The following is a 14,489-nucleotide window of genomic DNA, read 5'->3' as shown; positions in this document are numbered from 1 at the left end:
GTAAATGTAAATGTAAATATGAATGACCTTTGTGCTCCATATCTGCCAGATTCTGTCTTATAAATGATTTAGTGTCTCATAACATAGAATTAACATCTCGGCCCATAAACTCTCCACTCAATTATCAGATAGGATTCCACACAGCAGCAGCGACGCCCGACTCGTGGACGAACCGACTCCTTTGAACAGAATCATCTCAGTAAATCTGTAAAACCGATTCTAACGAAATCGAATCGAATGCTTATATTTAGTTACTGAGGCTTCTGTGTCATTTTGTCGCATGGTGAAGATAAATTTCGAATAATAAGACAAACTCCTAACATTAAAACCACATTGAAAAATACTAAATAATAACAACTTATTTTTTATTCGTATTTTAAATTGTGTATGGAGGAGATGAGAATACATATTTGCACTTTTCACTGAAGATATAATTGCATTTAGTTATAACCATATGTTTTTATATTTTATATTCTTCCCTTTTTTTACATTCTTATCTTATATATTTCCATTGCATATTCCATTTTACATGGTAACAGACACATAACAGGCATTTCTTTGCACGTTATAGTATGTTTGGCTGTGTGTGACCAATCAAGCTTGATTCGATTCGATTCGATTTGTAATTGAATCAGTGACTCTCAACCTCACTTTTGAGGAACTGAATCGGAGAGTTCGAACGAATCGGCTCGCTAAACTGAATCGAACTTTCCATCACTGGCGTGTGGAGGGCGTGTCCTCGCCGTGCGGTGTGAGGAAGCAGCGAGAGGAGTCGTGGAGGAGTTTGAGAGAGAGGGAGGACAGGTGTCGGAGCGGATTCCGCGGCTTCTCCGTTTTCTTTCCTGAGGTAGGCCGGCTGCGTCCGCTCTGTTTGACAGGCTTTAGCGTCTGTAGGCTTAGAAAATGCCTCAGAGGGCGCTTCACAGAGCAGCTTCCCAGTGAGTCACAGAAGAAGTCCAAACTCAGCCCTGACTAGAAGAAGACTAGCGGGCAGCTTATTGATATTTCTATTGTAAAATGTCACATTTGGCAACTTTATTATCTAGTTTAAGGAGAAATTTTGCTTTGTGGAATACCCTCAAGTTGGTAAGAGACCAGGCTGAAGTCTGTTTCTCATTCGCCAGCTTCTTGTTCGAATTTGCCCGTTCCACCTTAAATGGTGCAGCAGCCCAGACGCCAGAATGGAACCTCAGGCGCCTGAACGGGACTGCTGCACCATTTAAGGTAGACCGGAAAAATTCGAACAAGTAGCCAGCGACTTGGAAGCAGACTTCAGCCTGGTCAGCAAGAGTGTTAGAGAAACTGCTCGACAACAGCCAAAACATTCCTCTACACGTTCATTTGTGGTCCAGACGGACGACTTTCCTGTAGCCCTGCTGTGTAATTCCTTAGTGGCTTCATCGATCCGCAGTGCAGCAGCAGCCTGACATTGCACATCACGTTACACCACCTTCAACTCAGGGGAAGCAAGCTGACATTTTGTGGAAGTCAGATTTGCTTTGAGAAATCGTGCTGAGAAAAACCACAGAAGCCATTCAAAGCTTCTGTTGGTTCCTTTGGGTGTGCAGTGGTCACTAATGGTGTGCTGCGATTGTCCTGATGTGTTGATATCACAGTATAAAGGACTCTAATGGTTTTACAGGTGTTCTGGGACTGGTTGCAGGTGCAGCTGATGCTTTCCTAAATAAGACTTGAAGGTGTCCTACAAGAAACTCGGGGTCTATTGAGCCAGTTCCCATTAGTAAGCAAAATGATCAGGTTTTTGTCCTAATGTGTCGAATAGTCTTTTTTCAGCAGCGATGAATTCATCTCCTGCCTTGTAACCAGCCCTCAGTGACATAACATGATGTAAAATGTGCTGAAATATGCCAAAGACTGGATGTGATGCAAGTACAGACTTTTTTTTTGTTTGGCTGTGTAAACAGAGATCTAAGGAACCTACAAGAACAACCTTGTATCTCCAAAACGGTAACTTTACAGGAGAAGAAAAAAACAACTTTACTTTTAATGTAAGTCAATGGAACCAGACGTTTCTCCAAGTCATTTTGTGCTGTTTCTTTTGGTCCACTCATCATAATATTAACACACAATGTAAAGGGCAAGAGGCATTTTCAAATCATGTCAGAAACTGAAAAACGTCAAAAATGACGATACAAGGTTTTGTTTCGACGACAGTGTTGGAGCACAAGAACGAATATATTTTATTTTTCTTTAGTTATTAAATATGTTTGTTGTAGAAATGACAGCCTTGCACAGTTAAAACACAATGATGGGTATGAGAACGAAGTGTTTTTCCAGGCTTATACCATGGGATGCAGGAGTGTTTGAGCTGTGCATGTGTGTTTTGTAATTGGCTGTTTAGCCTAATGGTTAAGTTACATGTCTCCCACATGGCAGAGCAGAGTACGACTTCTGACGGTTTGTGCTAGTCGTTTAATAACGTCTGTCTGGCACTTTGTGTTTAAAGTTATCTGATATGTTCTGTCATCGCAGCTTAAAGATAAAATTACTGTTGAGCATACAGCCGTAGTTCCTGTTGGTGTCCAGTAGTCAGTCATGGTATTTTGTGTTTGTCCTGATGGGTTGATATCAAGTGTAAAGGACTCTAATGGTGTAACAAGTGTTGTAGGACTGATTGGTGGTCTCTACTAATAACCATTAAGCCATTAGAAAGCAAAACCATCCGTGTTCGTCCTTTAGGCGCTAATGGGTTTTTTTTTCAGCAGGGGTGAATTCCCTTCCCAGGAGGCCTTTATGACCAGCCCTGAGTGAAACTAAACATCTTAAGTATTTATGTTAAGTTAAATAATTAAAGGATGCATGTAAATGTGTAATTCTGATGTTTGTAAATGTTGAAAAGTCAAGTGCTGAAACTTGCAGTTCCAGTTTTTTCACTTGTAAGCGATTTTATGTCTTTCTTAACTCAAAGGGAAGCCGTAAGGCCACATGTTACTTAAGATGTTTTATGCAAGTGGCCACAGGCCTCTTTCTTTAGCAGAAGGACACCATCATGCCTAGTTTCTCTGGCTTATGGTTTGAACACTGAATGTAATAAGCTAATGCACAGGCAGTTCTCAAGCTCTGTTATTATTGGCTGAAATTTCCCCACCTAAAACATGTTAAGCCAATGTTATTAATTGCGATTTTGGCATAAAAACGCTTCATCTTTCAGCCTTGCTTTATACTGGTATTCGTTTCACATCATTATATTGGTTTTCCTGTTTAACTAGGGATAGGCAATGTAGCTCAAATATTAATATCGGAATATTTTTCTGGGATTTGGCAAACTGGAACAGACGCCAGACGGCAGTTAAAAACTATGAGCTGTTTTTTGTTTAAGCAAGCAAGCAAAATTTATTTATATAGCGCTTTTTACAACAGGTGTTGTCACAAAGCAGCTTTACAGAACAATCAGTATTACAGAGAGAAGAGAAAAGAAGAAAGAAAATCCGGGTCCGAGCCCCCATGAGCGTCGCCAGCGGCGACAGTGGCAAGGAAAAACTCCCTAAAAGAGGAAGAAACCTTGAGAGGAACCAAGACTCAGAAGGGGAACCCATCCTCCTCTGGTCGACACCGGATAGCAAACATTATTAGTATGAAGTTTTATAGTTAAGAGTTAACCTCTTACATTCTGCCCTGCACAAAATCCAATGAACCAGAACAAATTAGGCGCAATTTTTAGTGAAACATGCAGTTGGTCAGTGTGCTTTAACTACTGACAACATCCATGATATGCTCAGAAAAGTTTCTAATGAAATAATTTATCACGATAGCAATAAAATATCAGCGTATCGCCTACCCCAGAGATTTAACAGTATTGCTAGGTAGGTAAGCAGTTGTACAGTGACTTAACAGTGAGTTAACTTTTGTCTATGTCATTAGCTTCAGGCTGTTTTCAATGAAGCATTGGCCTTGCTTGAAATCTCCTTTTGGAAGACGAAATTAGAACAAAACAAGCTCTGCCAGGTTTGTAAGACCCTCTTTTAGCAAAAAGTAGCAGTATTCAGGAGGCCCGGGTTCATTAACTGTATTGAAGCAAACAAATCTCCTCATATATTGTGATGTGTTTGGAATATATTGTGATCATAGTAGTTTATGATTGTAATAATAGTTTCTTAATATTACCCAGCCCTGGTTATAATGATGTGTTCATATCTTATTTCTTTGAACTGCGACTGTATGCATAGTTCTGTATCCAGGCCATCGACCTGCAGTTCCTGCATGACAACTTTCACGTCTGGGCCTTTCCTGGTCTTACAACATCAGTGAGTAACTGCTGCTGCTCCTTGATGACTGCTGGCTGGTTGGTTGATGTCTGTCACATGATCTCTGTTTGTAGCCTCACTTATTATTGCACAGCTTATATTCTTTATTGTGAAATCCATCAAGTGATGTTTTTGTGTTTTAATTACCTGGATTTTATTAGAGAGTAATTTGGAAAAGCTATATTTTGAGCGAGTGGTCCACGACACCGTGGCACTCTCGTTTACAGCGTGTGCTGATAAATGCTTTTCAATACACTTTGTAAGCAAACCTAGGCAGTCATTAGGCCTGTATTGTGTTGGTTCTGTCAGCTGCCACCTCCTAAGCACTCTGGTAACAAGACAAACACAGAATGGGCGTGTTTGGTTGACTTTGTGGGTTGGGGTGTGGGTATATTTATACCCTGTGCACTGTTGTATTGCCCTTTGCCTGAACTGGGAGGCCCTCATTATTCCCTAATAACGATTTGGGCTTCAACACTGTGATTACTCTCTACCTCCGTGGAGTATGTGTGGTTCAAAGGGTGTGGCGGAAGCAGCCAACTCTGCATGAAGGGTCAAGAAAACTGATTACTGAAACGCTCAACAGCCCCTTTATTAACAACGTCTGTCTTATAGCTCCACCTTGCTGGTATACAGATAGAGACTGAAGCCCTGTGGTGTCCAGTCATGGAGATCTACCTTCCTACAGAGTTCCAACCACTCCAGCTACTGATCCTCTTCAGAGGTCCTAGATTGGCTGAATGAGATGCATTAGTGCTAGAAGAGTGTTGGTGACCACCACTGTAGCCCAGGGGGGGGCCAGTCATGGGCCTGGAGATCTAAAATCCTGCAGAGTTTAGCTCAAATCTTAATTGAACTCACCTGATTCAAGTAATGAAGGCCTTCAGGGGCATCTGAACATTACAGACACAGTGTGTTGGATCTGAAACCTCTAGGGTGGTGCATCTCCAGGACCAGGATTGAGCACCCCTGCTCTAGCCCTTCAGCAGTGCTCGGTTTCTGAACTCTGAGCCACTGGACAGCATTGAATGGCACACTGTACTCAACCCAACAGATACATGCTGTACCACCATGTCACTGGCTCTGCTTTGCTGAGAATGATCCACCTGACATCTGGTCAACAGCAGTTCTGTGGTCAGAAACTGACCATTGATGAATGCGGCATAGGGCGACTGACAAATTGTGCAGCAACAGTGCAGCTACTGTAATTGTACATCTGTATAATGGACCTATAAGGCAGGTGGAGATTGTAAGGTTTACAGGACATTCACAATTTAGAACTGCACCATGTTTTGGGGATTTGGAGACCTCTCTGGTGGAAATTGCAATTGCATGCAACATGAGGAAGAGTGGGTCATGCTCCGGACCCCTTCCCTGAGCAGATGAATGGGATGATTGTGAGTGCATTGAAAGAGTATTCAAAGAGAACTCGGTTAGAACTTGGTGACGTCTTCTGAGGGTGTGAGTGTTGTTTATTATTGACATCTCATCTTCATGAATGTAATGGTGATTTTGCTTTTGAGGCCTCAACACTGGAGCCAGACCTTTTGGAGCCTGTGCTTTTGACATTATTACATAACGACACGTGCCAAGGTCCGAAAAACTCCCCTGAAATTTGATCAGACGCCTCTCGCTTTTAAATGATTGTTTCAAGCTTTTACAGGGCGACTCGCAGCAGCACATCCGCACCATATTTCTGTGGTTTTCACGTACCAAACACACACATTCTAAGCCGCTTATCCTTCTGGGTTGCACGGGGAGCAGTCGTTGGTTGGAAGGCAGGATACACCATGGACAGGTCACCAGGCCATCGCAGGGGAAACACAGACATATACGTTCACACACACCCAGGGGCAATGTAGCATGTCCAAGTGGACTGACCACATGTGTTTGGACAGTGGGACTAAACGAGGAGCACATACAAATCACAGAAAGGTCCCTGGTCGCCTGGCTGGGGATTCGAACCCAGGCCCTCCTTGCTCTGAGCCGACAGCACTAGCCACTGCAACACCCTCTCTTTACCCCCAGTGCTGCTTTTATTTGCCATTGAAAAAATGCAGGAGCTGCTCTGTCTCAACTTTACTGGCTGTGCATTCATGACTCCAAAACAAATAAACATCTCTGCGTTTGATGACCGATGTTAGGTTGTTTTATTTTGATGGCAGCCTGTAAACGCAGCTTCAGAGTTGAACAGACTTGTTTTTATTAACCCCTTAAAACCCCAGTACTGAGGCTTATTATTCAATGCAAACTAGCGAAGCTATTCTTAGGCTATTGAAGTGTGCAGTAAAACAGGGCCTGCTGGTGGGCCCTGTCTACTTAGGGGGTTACTGTGCCTTTAGCACTGGATTATGTAAATGATTTACAGTCATATGCAAAAGTTTTTGGCTCCCTTGGTCAAATGACGTTTTGTTGATCTTCTAAGTGGAAATAGGTTAATCAGCCTATGGAAACTGTTGGTGAGCTGGAACTCACTACTAAAGCTCAGCTCGCTGGGTCACTTTAGACTCTTACTCTCTAACCACCTCCAACTGTTTTACCTGGCTTTTTACCATTATTATCTTATTTTCATTATTTTAGCTGATTTTAATTAGGATTATTTTATTTTTATTTATTTATTTATAATTTTTTTTTTTTTAATTATTGTATTATTATTATTTTAGTCATTTTAATTAATGTTTACTTTGCTTTTTGATCTTTTGATATGATTTGGTTTATTAAATTTTGCATTTTAGCTACACTTTTTTTTTTGTATTTTTATGTGTTTTTATTATTAATGTTTCTTTTTTTATACTTATCTGATTTGAGGATTAAAAAAAAAAAATTACTTTTATTATTTCATATGTTCTTATACATTAACAATCCCTGGTTTTGTATCAACTCAGCAACATTGTAAATGAGGGTCACCCTCAGTGTTCTCCGAGATCAAATAAAGGTTGATTGATTGATTGATAGATTGATGCTGTGAACAGTTACTGGTTATTTTTCTTAACATATTTGAAAAAATGTAATATAAAAACATAAAATGTGGAAGGTGCAAAAGTAAAAGTACATTGCACTAGAATTTTCAGATAAAATTCCTTGGACAGTATGAGTGTTTGTTTTCTCTGTAGAGGATGTTTTAACTTACTTTCACTTTGACAGTCAACAAGACGTCATTTGACTAATGGTATTCAAACTCTTGCATATGGCTGTGTGTTCTGATTGGCTATCCTGTATTGTGCACTTTAGTTGGAGTTAAACTCTCTGTCGGCTGACTAGGCAGATTTATGTGAACATATCGGTTTAGAAAGAGTTCAGGATGTTCAAAACGAGCTGTTTTGGCAGTTTAATTTCCATGTATGAACTAGAGAGTGAATCGAATGGTTTGCAGCTGCGACACTGTGAACATACTACACCGCTGCAGCTCTGTTATTTGCGACAGCGAGTGGTGTGTTTTCTATGAAATGCGCCCTTTAAACCTCACTCAACGTAACACACACTGCCTCTCTCGCTGACCTAATCGAGTCATGCAGTCTCATGAGATTTGAGTTTGCAGTGTTCAGCTAAGCTCCAATGATCTGTGCATGAACAGTGGACAGAGTGGGTGTTGTTTATGGGTCAGAGCTTGTGGTGCAGTGAGCTCATATTGTGGTAAAGATTCTTTCCATCCTCAGAGTATCACTTCTCACAAAACCTGACGGTGCTGTGTCGTGGTCGTGGTCACTTGCGTGCCTTTCAGCTTTTCCTTATTAAACAGCTTTTGCTCACGGTGAGTTTTCTTCTTTTAAATATCCTGGAAGACTTTCACAGAGTGTTTGATGTTGCTAGCTTTGTGGGTGTGGGTGTGTGTGTGTGTGTGTGTGTGTGTGTGTGTGTGTGTGTGTGTGTCAGGCCAAAAATAGTGCAGATAAGAGATAAAAGCAGAAATTTCACTTTGACATGGAAGTCAATTTGCATGCTTTCTCTGTGCGTCTCTAAACAGAGCTTACTATCAGGTCAAGTTAGACGGGCCTCAGAGTAGACAGTAGTACTTTTTACCAGGGCTAATAATGGAATGTGTTTTTATATTGGGGTTCAGGTCATCAGGATTAAAAACTGAATAAGGGTGCAAAGAAATTGGGAATCCTAACAACTGTGCAAGGCCTGGTAGACCACCAGAACTGCCCCCATCGCATAAACAGTGCTTAAAGCTTTCATCAAAAGATGTTTCTGTCCATCATTCCACTGTGAGAAGACAACTTAGTGCCACTGGTCTGGAAGGATATGTAGCTGTTCAAGAAGGTCCTCACTGAGAAAAAGAAATGGGCAAAAATGAACATTTGCCCTAGAAAACCAAAACTGAACTTACTGTTGGAAGAAAACCTCGTATCTCTATTTTTGTCGTTTTTTAGTTTTCGACATGATTTGAAACTATCTGTTACTCTTTACATTCTCTGTAAATTTTGTGATGAGAAGTCTAAAAGAAATTACCCAAAATGACATGGGGGAAATTCTGGTTCCATTGACTTGCATTGAAAGTGAAGTAAGTTTTTTCCTTCTCCTGTAAAGTTCCTATTTTGGAGATGCAAGGTTTTCTTCCGACAGCAGTGATAAGTAAATGTATTCTTTGCTGAAGGTTGCAGCTTATGTCGTGTGTTCCAATGTCCCAAACATATAAGACACTATAGCTACAAATCTAAAATGCTGTTGCGTTTCAGCTTCGTAATGAGGTCTGAACGATGACCGTGCGAAGTTTCGGTCTTTTGTTCGATCAGTGTTTTCTGCTCCTTTGAGGCACAGATATGGGCCTTTTTAGCTTGGGAACAGGAGCTAATTTTCACCCTTCAAAAGTAAAATAAACCACTTTAAAGTGTATAGATCTCAAGGGGAGATGGTCTTGTGGTCACAAAACTGTGGTGTTACACTGTGCGAGTGACAGGAAGTTGGGTGCAAGTAGTAAAGATGCACGATAACAACAGTGTGCGTCCTAAATTACTGTTTTGTTTACGCACTTTTGCGCCCACAACATGAGTAAAACGCTCAAAAAGGGCTCGCTTTCTGAGTGCGTCGTCACACAAAGCTCATAAGTAAGTGGTAGAACGAGCATCAGAGTTAACTCTCTCTCTCTCTCTCCCTGTTAAGAGTGGGCCGAGAATGTGTGATCAGAGTTTTCTCCTTCCTTTTAGGTTGTTATAGTCTCTGGGGCTACTTGAGAGCACAGGGATCACCTCATTGGTAGAACATGAGGGAGTTCGATACTGGCTGGGTTGTGTTGCCAGGCGTGATATTTAATATATTTTTAGCAAAATGAAGCAGATTAGGTTTGTCTTTCTGTGTGCAGTGACTTGGTGAACGACTGTGATGAGTCACGCCACATGTAATGTGCATCACTCATCAGGGAGAACATCTGCAGTTGTGGGATGAGTCTGTCTGTCATAATCTGTGTAATACGGTAATGTGAATGGGGGGGTTGTTGGCTTGTGGTTTGCTGCGCTTGACGCAGTCCGTAGACTGTGAAGTTCTGGTTCTTTCTCAAAGTCGTCCGATGCTGTGATGTGTGTGAAGAATTTGTGCAGTAAGAGAGACGATATCAGTACCTGTACATGAAATATGTCAAGTACTGGCTTCAGTTCCCACAGTTCTCATATGGGTGCGTCCCCAGTGTGGAACATGGCAAATATTAAATATATAAATATACATTATTTATACGTATATCACCTTTCTTGTTAACACAGTATATCATAACCACTGCTGTAATGACACTCTCACTGCTGTAAACGCTGCTACCTTTCCTGGATATTTTTATACTCCTTGTGTTGTAACTACCTCACACCACTTAGTGCAACGCCTGCTCTCATGTAAATACACCAAATCTGTCTTATATTCTATGTAAATATGCAAATAGATATAGTTTTATTCCTACTTTCTCATACTTTAACTAATGTCTATTTTTATTTCTGCCTAATGTTTGTTAGTTTATGTGCAATTATATGTCTTATATATTTATATATATATATATATATATATATATATATATATATATATATATATATATATATATATATATATATATATATATATATATATATATATATATATATATGTCTTACTACTGAAACAGTTCCCATTCGGGATCAATAACTGTCCGTCTGTCTATCTATCTATTTTTCTGTCTGTCTGTCTATCTATCTATTTTTCTGTCTGTCTGTCTATCTATTTTTGTCTATATCTATCTGTCTGTTTGTCTGTCTCTATTTTTCTGTCTCTATCTATCTATCTATCTATCTATCTGTCTGTCTGTCTGTCTGTCTGTCTGTCTGTCTGTCTGTCTGTCTGTCTGTCTGTCTATCTCTGTGTCTGTCTGTCTGTCTGTCTCATTTTTTTGAGCTTTTTACCAGGGAATCTGAATAAAAACACTGAGCTGTCATCCAATAACTGTGTTTACTAGATGCTTGTTGCGGTGAAGTAAAGTCGTTTGCAAAAATTTGGGTGCACCTGGTTAAATGAATGCTTTGTTGGTTTTCTGGCTGAAAATAAGACCACAGGTCCACTAGAGCACACACGCCTACAGCTTTTCAATCTGTTTATTTGCTGATTTGAACATATTGGAAAAAATAATATACGGTCTGAGCAAACATTTCATATTTTAGAGTGTTTTGTTTTTCCAGTATGTTAAACGGCAGCATAAACGGATTGGAAATTGCGCTCTAAAGTTGGCAGAGAAATGGCATACATTCAACAGAACATGCAGTTTGACTGGTGTTCAAATGTTTGCTAACCTGTCTGTACAGCAGTTCTATGATCGCTCAAAATCCGTCATTTTGTTTGAAACATTACCCAAACCTTTTTGTCTTAGGAGGCAGAGCGTCAAAAAACAAAACGGTGAATAGATAACACATTCAATGCTTTGTTTTTTCCCCACTGTGTTAAATTATTTAAATTAACAGTAATTTAGTATTAAAATGTGAAGTGTGCCCAAAAAAAACATGTAATAGGATTATCTGTCATAATGTATCGTGGCACATTTCCATGTCTGTAAATGGCCATTTAGTGCAACCCACTGCAACTGGTGGTGCTGAGTGTAATGCACCACATCCACCACAAGAGGTCAGGACCGCTCTGGTCTGACTAACCCATTCACACTCTCACTCATAATAGCTGGCTTTCCTGAAGGTGTTTTAACACCCGCACAAAACTTCAGGGTCCTTCCCCCTTCGTGCTGTGATGGTGATGAACGAGTGCAGGGTAGTTTATTGCACCGACCCGAATGGAGAGTCTGTCAATTATTTATTCTTTTCTGATAAGTAACAGTGGATAAAGCTCTTCGGTGTACTTTGGATCGATGTTAAGAAGCATGTAAGAAGCTCTGTGTTCCCCACCTTTGTTGGTTTTCCCATATCTTGGGTGTGAATCATCCTGCTGGTTAGCCAGAGGAATCCTCTGTTTGCTTGACGGCCTTAAAACCAGGGTGGAGCTGACATTTTGCAGGTTTCCTGCTGTTAATACATCACCAGCTCAGAGGCCAAGGGCAGATGGAGGGGGTGTTTATGTCGCGGTTGGTGTCAGGGTGGTGATATCAGTTATTGAGACAGTTTGAGAGTGAAATGACTGCAGAGCAAATTCAGGTTAGGGTGTTTTGATGAATCGAGATGTTCTTGTAATCAAGGCTTCGTGTTTGCAGGTTCACAGTAGATGCGTTGTGTATGATGTGATGCAATGACAGAACACAGTAGATACACAACAGACATTTTTGGCCAGTGTTTACATTAAATTTGCTCTAAAAACTGCAGTAGTATTGAATAAATAAGTAAGGCTGAGGAGCATGATAATGACCTATTTGTATTAAAGGGTCCATATTGACCTTTTGTATTAAAGGGCCAATATCAAGGAAAACAATTTTCTATATTTACTTTAAATACAAGTTTGATGGAATATGTAAGCATTTTTAAAAACTAATTCACTCTACAGTACATACAGTCCATGTATGGAGACTAATGCCCAACCCTATGTCAGCCCTCGGCCTTACCAGTTTTGCTGGTTCATGTCTAGGGGTAGGTTGTCCCGATTCTTGTTGAGATAGAGGGGTAGTGAGAAGTGTTAGGGCTACATGGCCCTCCAAACGGAGGTTTTTCAGAGACTCACTCCAAACAATGTTATGAGAAAATAAGAAAAACTGGCAAGATGGCTGAGCAAATGTGAGAATTCTGTCAGTTTAAAATGACAATAACCATTTTATTATTTTAGTTTAATGTCATTTCTGGCTATTATACTCCTTTTCATAACAAGAATAAATAATCACTAGTAGCATGCTGGTGGTAGCTAGCTAAATTTCCCATTCCACCTTAAATGGTACAGCAGGACAATTCAAACAAGAAGCTGGTGAATGTGTGACTTCAGCTTCATATCACTGAAGAATTAGGGGTGGTCAATAATAGCTAATTGCGCCCCCCTTGTTGAAAGCATATGCTTTTGTAAATGTAGCTGAACTTTCCCCTCCTCTGCTGTCCCTGCAGACGGGCAGGGTCGCCCACAGAGCGGCACTAGTAGCTGTTAGTAGATGCTCTCTTTTATTTGAGGCTCCCATTTCATAGGGAAGATTTTAACCACTACAGTTTGTAACTTAGATAAGATGAGATAAGATAAATCCTTTATTCGTCCCACAGTGGGGAAATTCACAGTATTACAGCAGCAGCAGAGTAATAGAAGTAAGGCACTTAGTAATAGAAATGGGAAACAGTACAAACATTATAAATAATAAAAATTAAAGTTAAATCTCTAGACTATTTACAACAAAATAAGAATAATAATAAAATAAGAGTTGCATAAGATCTGTATTGCACTGTATTGCACAATGAAAAATATTTGCATTCTGAATGTGTGTATATTGTGTGTGTGTGTGTGTGTGTGTGTGTTGTATGTTTGTATGGTCTACTGGGAGCAGTGCTGGTTGAACTTAGTTCCAAGGGGGCAAGAGGACACTTGAAAACAAGGGGTAGGGGTAAAAATAAGAAATGGGATTTGGCCTAAACTGCAAAAATAGCTCGTTTTCAATTCGTCATTTCTGTGATGTCATGAAAACCAACTAATTTACATATATTCACCTATAGCCTGCTGCAGATTATCTTTGCCCATTCTTGCTGAAGTTAAGAGTGTTTTGGCTCGGCCTGATGAATAAGGCACAATACAGACCAATCAGAACAGAGCTCATTCGCATGTATTTACTTACAGGCACAGGAAGGAAAACAGCCTCTAAGTTCTAAGGGATGAAAAGAGGCTGGAAAATGGTCGTGTATAAATGAATTTGGACAGTTTCAGGTACATAAAACCACACAATTGTGATAAGTGGACCTTTTTAAAAAAACTAAATACAATGTAAATATAGGATGTGGGCCCTTTAATGCATGCCTAAACATTATAGGTAAATTAAAAAATGCAGGAATAATGAATGCATTAATAAGGCTGGGGAAAGTTTTAAGAACTACACTACACACATGTGGTTCACGCTGAAGAGAAGCAGAGGAGGAAACTTCTAACCTCAGAGGCAGCAGCAGCCAGTGAGGCAGCGGCGTGTGTGTGTGTGTGAGAGAGACTGTGGCCGCGAAACTGTCACATCGCTTTCATCACAGTAACATCGCACCTTGCCAGCTCATGCAGTCTGAGACAAACGTGAGGCTGTTTGTGGGGTTAAGAAAGATTGAAGAACACATTTTAAAGCATAACATAATTAAATATAATTGTTCTTGAGAAAAGAAAATAAATAGAAAAAATCCTTAAGAAGTTTTTGAATTAAGAGAAGATATTTGGGGGGGGGCAGGGGGCAGCATTTAAAGGCCCATGTACATTTTTTGTGTTTTATTTTTCCTCCCAAGTTTCCTTTGCAACATTTCTGTAAAACATTTTCTATTTTATGTTTTATTATTATTTTTCTTTATGTTAAACTGGACACACAAATAGAAAATGAGCATAAAAAATAGCTGAAAAAAAGTCACAATTAACATTTGATCTCTGTATAGGATGTATTAACTTATTTTCACTGAGAAAATCAGCTAAATGTAATTTGACTGTGGGCGTTCAAACTTTTGCACACAATAAATGACCATAAAGTATTCAGTCACCCATTAAAATCAGAATTCAGGTGTTCCAGTCACCTCCATGGCCGCAGGTGTATAAAGCCGAGCCCCTAGGCCTGCAGACTGCTTCTACAGACATTAGTGAAAGAATGGGTCGCTCTCAGGAGCTCAGTGAGTTCCAGTGTGGTACCGT

General features: G+C 40.1%; 1 protein-coding gene across 3 annotated transcripts in view; it reads left to right on the top strand.

Annotated features, from left to right (window-relative positions):
* Nucleotides 1-755: 755 nt before the first annotated feature.
* Nucleotides 756-14,489, top strand: part of pld1b (phospholipase D1b) — a 90,690-nt gene continuing 76,956 nt past the window's right edge. Inside the window, exon 1 of one of the 3 annotated variants that reach the window (XM_037534175.1) lies at nt 756-847. The gene's annotated coding sequence lies outside the window, so the exon portion shown is untranslated. Of the gene's footprint in view, nt 848-4,216; nt 4,266-7,964; nt 8,017-14,489 lie in introns of those variants that run through there. The other 2 variants (XM_037534176.1, XM_037534177.1) reach the window with 2 other exon arrangements.

Source organism: Pygocentrus nattereri, chromosome 24 (genome assembly GCF_015220715.1).
Source record: "Pygocentrus nattereri isolate fPygNat1 chromosome 24, fPygNat1.pri, whole genome shotgun sequence".
NCBI lineage: Eukaryota > Metazoa > Chordata > Actinopteri > Characiformes > Serrasalmidae > Pygocentrus > Pygocentrus nattereri.
This window is presented reverse-complemented; position numbering and strand designations above follow the sequence as displayed.